The sequence below is a fragment of the Hipposideros armiger genome, unplaced genomic scaffold (genome assembly GCF_001890085.2).
Source record: "Hipposideros armiger isolate ML-2016 unplaced genomic scaffold, ASM189008v1 scaffold_9, whole genome shotgun sequence".
Taxonomy (NCBI): Eukaryota; Metazoa; Chordata; class Mammalia; order Chiroptera; family Hipposideridae; genus Hipposideros; species Hipposideros armiger.
Genome location: NW_017731359.1, coordinates 7,166,270 through 7,174,460, shown reverse-complemented (window position 1 = coordinate 7,174,460; position 8,191 = coordinate 7,166,270). Strand labels below are relative to the sequence as shown.

Here is an 8,191-nt window from a genome sequence, read left to right as displayed (position 1 = left end):
ATCTGTGTCACAATAACTTTGTGATTCGGGGAAAGACAAAAGGGACTTCCCAAGAATAAAAATTTCCAAGGATTAATAAGTATGGCAATGTGGCCACAGGCATGCTACTTATCTTCTCTAAACCCCAGTGTTCTCATGTATAAAATCTTGCAAATTACTGGCACCTATCACATTAGGCTTTTGCAAGGATTAGAGGAGGCAATCCCTTTAAACACCTGACGTGCCTGACACATAGTAAGCTCTTAACACTGTTAGCTGCCATTGTTGTGACTTTTCTCCTGTGGTCATATTAGCCCCACTTCCTCGGTTTCTGTCCAAAGTGCACTTAAAGTCTCTTCATATGTTTAATTAAGATTCCTTGAGAACTTACTTTGGGTCACATACAGTGTTTTCAACTGGGAGCCCCCCCCCAATAAAGTCTGCCCTCAACAACTTCCAGGTGTAGCTGGGAACACAGATAACTAAACAGACAATCACACGTGGACATCACAGTGCCCAGTGCGACCTCTGACTACGCAAGCATTGTCTAGCAACCACCCACAGCTCAGTCTTAGGAGATCAGAAGGAACTACTTGGAGAGAGTGAGGTCCAAGCTAAGATATAAAATGAGTAATCGTGCGCTTGTGAGAAGAGCGAGATTATGGGGCTTTGATGAAATGATGGTTGTGCCGTATGGTAGACCCTGGTGGACGAGTAGAGTGAGGGCTGGGTGTGCAGAGAGAGTGGCCGAGACATGGGTCTGGATGGCAAAGCAGTGGACCCATCATTGCAGGGTCCTGGAAGCATGTGAAGGGGTCCAGATCTCCAGCATTGAAAGGGACTGAATGGGGAAGTCACATAATATCTGGACTTAGGACACCGTTCAGAATATATATGGAAGGCAGATCACGCTGAGCTGACCAGGGAACAATAACCCTGGAGGTAAAAAGACCTGTTGGGTGGCAATTACAGTAATCTGGGAGAAAGAGGATACCACTTGCATTTGAATGGTGGCAGTGGGGACAGAGAGAAATAAAAATATTTCTGAGCTAATCAGAGAGTAGAAGCAAAGGGAATCAACATGAATAAGTTGCTCTTGGAGGTAAGGGATTGAGAGGCATCTGGGATTCCTTCCATGTCTGTGATCTGGGTGACCTCTGACGCTACACTGAAATGTGACACACAGGACAAAGTGAAGGTTTAGAGGGGAAAAAACATCACTTGCATTTTGAATCTGCACGTAAGGTACCCGCTGGACATCCATGTGGAAATAATTTCGAGACATTGGGATAGATAGGTCTAGAACCCTAACGTGTGGACAGTCATGCTGGTATAATTCTATCTGGATATTTGGACAGCCTATAAAAATAGTGCCCATTACCACCGAGCAAATGGAGGCGATAAATGGCCTCACAGAATCTTACAGCATAAGGACTGTTAGAGAGCCTAGTCCGACCACCCTCGTGGCCCAGAAAAGAGCTTCTTAACCTATGGGCACACAGGCAGTGAAGGGCAAAGCTGGGTCTGGGAGTTGAAATCAACCTGAGGGCTTCTGTGGAGTGCTCTATCTTTTGAAGCCTAGTAGGTTCAGCCTCTTAGCAATCTTTTCCTTATGGGATGTAAGCCACCTTTGTTTTAACATATTTAAAGAATTCTTTTCAAAAAGAATAAAAGGGGAAAATAGCAACATGGCATTTGTCTTAAGTTTGTCCAGCTGAGTCCTTGCTAGAGAATTATAATCTCCTTTCATTCCTTCTTTCTCCTCTGAATCTTCCATAGTCATAAAAACTATCATCTTTCTACGGCACATAGTAGGTGTTCACTAACGAGAACCTAGTCATAACAGTGAATCATCACATTCCTCAAAGACTAAGAGGGCAGGCCTGCTTCCCTTTCAGATGCTACTTTGGATCTGGTGACGGTTCAAACCAAGGCAGGTCCCAGGGATGGACCTGTTGGCATCCTCTCCACCTCCACTTATCTTGTAACACGTCAATCACCAGTAACGTTGGTCTAGCTTACCTTCTTCACCCATTGGACACTTGCTGCCAATTTCTGTAACACACTCCACCCATCTGATTGGTCACTCAACAAATGGCAACAGGAACGATAGTCACGGGGCCACTGAGGCAAAAATATAGTGATTTCTGGAAAAAAAGAGAAAGGATCATCAGTATCCTAAAGGTAACACTAAATAATAAAACGATACACTACAAGACACAAGGTGCCTGAGACAGACTTTTCTCTTAGAAGATAATAGTCCAGGTGTGGAGAGTGAGACATAAGTAAACTATCACACCTGTGTGCCATGTGGGCAAAACCGGTCATGGATCTAGACACAGGATGCTGTGAATAGCCAAATGTGCATTGGTACTTTCACTACACAGGTAAAAGCGGCCATACATCCAGCTTCTTATAATATGCTGTGTACCCCACGTGCATTTGCTAGAGTGCTAATAACAGACCTGGAGGGAGGGCAGACCTAAAATCAGTTCCTGATAGAACCCACATGTTATCGGAATCCAAAGCAAGTACCTTCCCTCACAAAGTGAGAAACGCTGTTCCGGTGCTGCCAGATCCTTGTGGAATGATAGGCTCAATGGCAGAGTGACAGTGGTGGCAATGGTGATAGGAGATGTGATGCACATGCCAGCAGACCAGAGCATTGGGCTGACACAGCCTCGATTCTTTATCAAGATTACATCCCCCCCCACACACACTCCCGCCACTCTGGAGTCTCTGTGTGGGGGCTGTGTTCTGCCTGGATTCTGCACTCATTCATCTTCATATCTCCCTAAGTGTCTAACACATTTCTTAGCCCAGAGCAGCTGCTCAATGTATATTTGTTGAATGAATGAAGAGAAGAATATGGAGTGTCTGAACAGCTGTTATCTTTAAAAACTGAGACACTGAACCAAAGAAGGTGGTGGCGTGCATCATTTCCCGAGCACAGCAGCATCAAGATTTCTTGGATGTCCTTCATCTCCAGAGCTTTTTACCTTCTAGGATCCACTTAGCCTGCATGAAGGGCTCAGACAGTGCCTTCTTTTGACTTTCTTTATTATACCTCGTTTTTTTTCCAAATCCACTTTTCCTTGCCTCATTTTAGTTCCATCTAACAGCTCCTTACATACAATGCCTTCTCCAAAACAACAACAGCAGCAGCACCAAGCCAAATCCCCTTCTTGGTGAGCTGAAAACGAATTGTAAATCTAAAATTTGTCCATAACACCTTGACTCAGTGACTGAAGCAAGAACAATGAAACTGTCCTACTGTGTGCTATGTGTGCTATCCCTAAGACATCAAGGACAGAGTAGCACTGAGATTATTTCCAGATGCACAGAGTCATGGAGGAAAGCTACACAGGGCAGTTCATCCAGCACATAACTAATGAGGAGGGACCCCACTTTGCAATCATGTTACATGTTGTAGACAGTCCTCCCCAATGAACCGCACTCCCAGATATCCATGCCCTTGTGTAGTCCCCTTCCATATGAACCTGAGCTGTCTCTGGTAACCAATGAAATACGGCAACAAGGACACAATAGGATTTCAGATTCTGAGTCATAAGAAATCTTGTAGCCCGTCTGGAGCTCTTAGGAAATTTGCTCTGGGATGAGTCAGCTGCCATCAGAAGTCTGAATACTCTCGACCTCCATGCTGTGAGAAAGCTCCAGCTAGCCATGTGGAGAAGCCGCACAAACAGAGACAGGCCCAGCCATCTCTAGCTGTTCCGGGCGCCCAAGCCGAGGTGCCAGATGGTGAGGGAAGGTGCCATCTTGGACATCCAACCCAGTCAAACCTTCAAGTGACTCCTGCCATCTGACTGCACAGCATGAGAGACCCGAACTAAGAACCATCCAGATGAGTTCACTCAACTCAACTATAAGAGATCCTAAATTGTTTTCAGAAGCCATTAAAGTTGCAAGTGGCATGTTACTCAGAAGTAGATAACTAAAATGCTATAAAGTAGGACAGACATTTGCCACAGCCTCACCCCAACATATCATCTTTAAATACACATAACCACTCTGGGTATCACGAAGCCTATCTTATCGCATGACTCAAAGGCAAAAAGACTCTTGTCCCAGGTGTATACCTGATAACACATAAGGTGGGTCAGAACCCAGCAGGGCAGACCTCAAAGCCTGCGTTTCCTTCTCCAGTCAGCTAATAATACAGCAGTATCTGTAGCCAGTGTGTTTAGAAAGTGTGCTTCTCAAACCTATAAAACCTAGTGGGACTGCTCCTTTCCTTTGCATTCTTTACCTCCCTGCAAAATGTTTCCTATAAAACCCCAAAGCCTGCAAAGACAATTAAGAGCTTTGGAAGGAAAGTGACAATAGATGGGTGGATTGTCCATGAGCTCTGATCACTGCAAACAGTTGGGAAAGAGACGCTGTGGAGTCTGTGGAATGTTGGTATACAACCACACCGTGTTTCTTAGAAAAGAAAAAGAATGAGCATAAGAAATCTACATTGTTTTTGTGCTTTTAGCAGAGTGGCTGGCGGACAGGGGACGAGCGCGCTGGGTCTAAGAAGGTGGGGTGGGGATACCTCCTCTTTCTGCACAGGCATTCATTTTCCCTCCTCTCCCCACATCTCATGACTCCCCAAGACCTGGAATCATGTGTTCCCTTCTGAGCCAGAAAAACACACCCCAGCATGAGTGCATCCACCCCCTCCTCCTCTGAGGCCTCTCCCCTTCATTCACAGGGCCTATGCGCCATCACTGGCCCTCTTAAGCGCAGGCCACCGCCTCGCTCAGCCCCTCCCATCGCTGTGTGTGGCGGCCCACGGTACTGACCTTCTTAGAGGCACAGACACAACATGCCATGTGTTATTTCAGAGACAATGAGAAGTCAGGAAAAAGAACACCATGAAGCCAAGGGTGTAAAGTGGGATGGAGAAAATACTTGGCGACCGTACGAAAACCAAGGAGAAAACTCAGGGGAGGATGGGGGTGTGATTGTCGCAGGTTTCTTTTGCTGAGCTCTGATTATATAGAAGGCTTGGTACATGCAGGGCCATATTCTACCCTCCGACCCACGAATCCTGCTGCCATCCCTCTCTTAGGTCTCTGCTCTCAGGTACATACCTTGGCTTATAAATCTCCAGGAATGGGCCTTATTCTAGAATATGGACTCAGCCAAGTTAGGTACCTGCCAGGATCGTTGTCAACATCACGGCAACAAAAACAGCGCTGGGGAGGGTAAGGGCTGAAAGCATATGTGAATTAGATTAAAATCGTCCCCAATCCACTACTCCATCAACACGTTTCAGGGTCCCCAGGCCTCTTTCTGTTTGTACAATGCTAGTTTAGCTTATGACACAGGGTGACAGGCTAAAAAGGAAAGAAATGCCACTGAAAGGATCTGGGTAGCCCAAGGAGACAGTGACAACTCCATTTTACAGATGAAGAAACTGAAGCTAAGTGATAAATGCCCAAATGCAGAGCAAGGAAGCAGCGTAGCTGGACTGTGTCACTAAAGAGTCCACTCCCTTCCCGCCAGCTTTATGAACCCACAGCGAGACCACTTCCAGGGTGACTCACGCAGATTCCTCTGGTATGCATCCACAGATAATTTCTATTTGTTTGTATTACAAACAACGGGAATTTCAGGTATTTTGGTCCAGATGAACAAATGAAATATCAGGTTACGAAACTTTAATGGGCAAAGAAGTTAAGCACTGGCCACGTGTTGATTGGGTCGTTGGGAAAGTCATGATGCATTTTTGCATTGAAAATCATAGAAAAATATATCATGACTTTCCCGACGACCCAATACTTCTCCGTCCATCTAGTTGTTTGGCTGAGGTTGCTGTGTTTCTTGCCCAGCAGGCAGGAGAAGGGTAACTCGTATGAAGAAGGGTAGCTCATATGCAGCAGAGCCCAAGTGCCCTGGAGACGGCGTCTTCCTTCGGTGGGTGTCACATGTTTCTGACATTGTTGAAGGGATGAGTAAACCCAATTAATAGTCACCACTGCATGTTTTTCTTTCCTGTTATCACCAAAACTCCAACACCATATGGTGAAGCATATTTTGTAAGATAGTTTATAGAATATATATATGTGTGTGTGTGTTTTGTTTTGTTTTTCCCCATGAAGTAAGCAGTAAGCTACTGAATAAGAGGGTGCAGGACTTAAAAGCCATGCTTTGCCTCTTCCAAGCTACGTTCACTTTGGGTGAGAAAGAACTCTCTGAGCCTCAGTTTCCTCACTATAAAATGCAGATAATAATAACTGTTTTGTAGGGTTGTTGTGAAGAATAGTGATAATAAATGCAATACCTCACCTTGGCTAGATAGGCACTCAACAATTAGTAGCTGTGATTATGAAAAGATATAGATAGTGCTTCTCAATTGTGCATGCTGAATTGTGTGTGCATTGTACATTTGATATTCACAAAGCCCTATGGTAGATGGATAACCATTTATATAGAATGAATATTCATCTGTTTGCATATATTAATGCGCAATCATATAACATAAAATTAGTATTAATCTGTAAGTATTTTCCACACCATTCTTTTTTCAGATGAGGAAACTGAGTCTCAGAGTTCACTGGCTAAGCTTGGATCTCTGCTTCTGCTGGGATGTTAAGGGCTGCCAGCTGCCTGTTACTCAGGCCTGACTGCAAAAATCCCCAAGGCCAGCTACTCACTGCCTGTGCCGGGTGACGCCCACCTCTGACTGTAATTACAAGAAAACATCCATAAAGAGTTCCTGGGCTCCAAATGGATTTGACACAGTGGCCCTTTAAATCAAACTCGTAACACGATTATCTTTATTTCTCTTTAGTAGTTTTTTCTAAGTAAGCCATGCCTTTAGAGGCACCTAATACAAAGTGACAACCTTCGCCGTTTTCCAAAAGCGCCGATGGACTGGCGTAGAGAGAGCCCATTGTCACCATGGTAATTACCGCACAATACCTGAGGGCCAATGGACAGTCAGGAGGCTCAGGCAGGAGTTGAATCCGGCATTGTCCGGGCCGATAAAAAGATTAGAGGCCCTGAAAAGCCGGAGAGCGGGATCTCACAGCTCTTTCGCTGGGCGCTGAAAGGCCCATTGTGCTGCCACCATAAATTCTGGGTTCCCGGGGCACTTGACAACTGAAGTCAGGGACAATAGAATTCTTGTGTCCAACAAAACACTCCTTGTCCAGTGCCAGTCTTATCAGCCACATTTACAAATGTCTTTCGTTGTACCCAAATAATTCCCTATTAGAAGGGCTATTGGGAGCAGAACTAAATAAATATTCACAGCCTTTGTAATATCTTTGGGAAATGAATAAACAAACAGTCATCTAGCATATGAGCGAACCTCCTGCTACTCTACATTTTACCCCTATTTCTCACCCAAATAATGTAGTTTTTTTTGCTTTCTCTGCTTTAACATACTAACAAGTGCAGTACTGGGAGCTCCAGTTTTATTTCCCACCTACTATATACCCCCCATATATATTGCCTTGGTGCTTTTCTGTGCATTTGAGTTTTGTTTTAAATTAACCTTCCCAACGGCACTGGGAGGGGCTAGTTTTATTCAGGTTTCTACCTCCTACAAAAGAAGGGAATTAAACTTCAGGGAAGTTAAACAACTTGCCAAAGATAACAAAGCCTAATTAGCAGCAGAATGGGAATTCAAACTTGGACTTCTCTTACTGCAAAGGCTCTGCCTTCCCATTTTGCCATGATTTCTCTACCGAATGAAAAAGGAAAAAAAACATCAGATTAGGGGAGGAAATCTAAGCACATCCACTGTACAACCCACAAGTCTACACTGAGTCTATTTATATTGTTATGGAACCTGGAAACTCTTAGAAAGAAAATAAAAAGCCTTTTTCCAAGAGAGTATATTTTATTTTTGCCCTAAAATGCCAGAAATTTTACTTTTTAACTTTATTTTTTTGGGGGGATGGAGGGTGGTGGTTAGGTGGCAAGCAAAGAAAAATAAATATAACCAAGCTTCAGTAAAGTTCCAGGGATGTCCATACGGTCAATTGGTAAAAATTTTAGAAAGAATCACTGCGGTAAACAAAGTAAGCAGGTTTACATTTCTCATTTATTCAGTTTTTTAGAATCCACATATAAGTAAGATCATATGGTATTTGTCTTTCTCTGACTTATTTCACTTAGCATAATGTTCTCTAGTTCCATCCATATTGTTGCAAAGGGTACTATTTCCTTCTTCTTTATAGCTGAGTAATACTCC

General features: G+C 44.1%; 1 protein-coding gene across 4 annotated transcripts in view; it reads right to left on the bottom strand.

The window, feature by feature from the left end:
• CDH11 (cadherin 11) overlaps positions 1-8,191 on the bottom strand; it is a 154,541-nt gene that overhangs the window by 86,486 nt on the left and 59,864 nt on the right. For 3 of the 4 annotated variants that reach the window (XM_019656547.1, XM_019656577.1, XM_019656569.1), the window contains exon 2: positions 2,002-2,126. The gene's annotated coding sequence lies outside the window, so the exon portion shown is untranslated. Of the gene's footprint in view, positions 1-2,001; positions 2,127-5,078; positions 5,158-8,191 lie in introns of those variants that run through there. The other variant, XM_019656558.1, reaches the window with a different exon arrangement.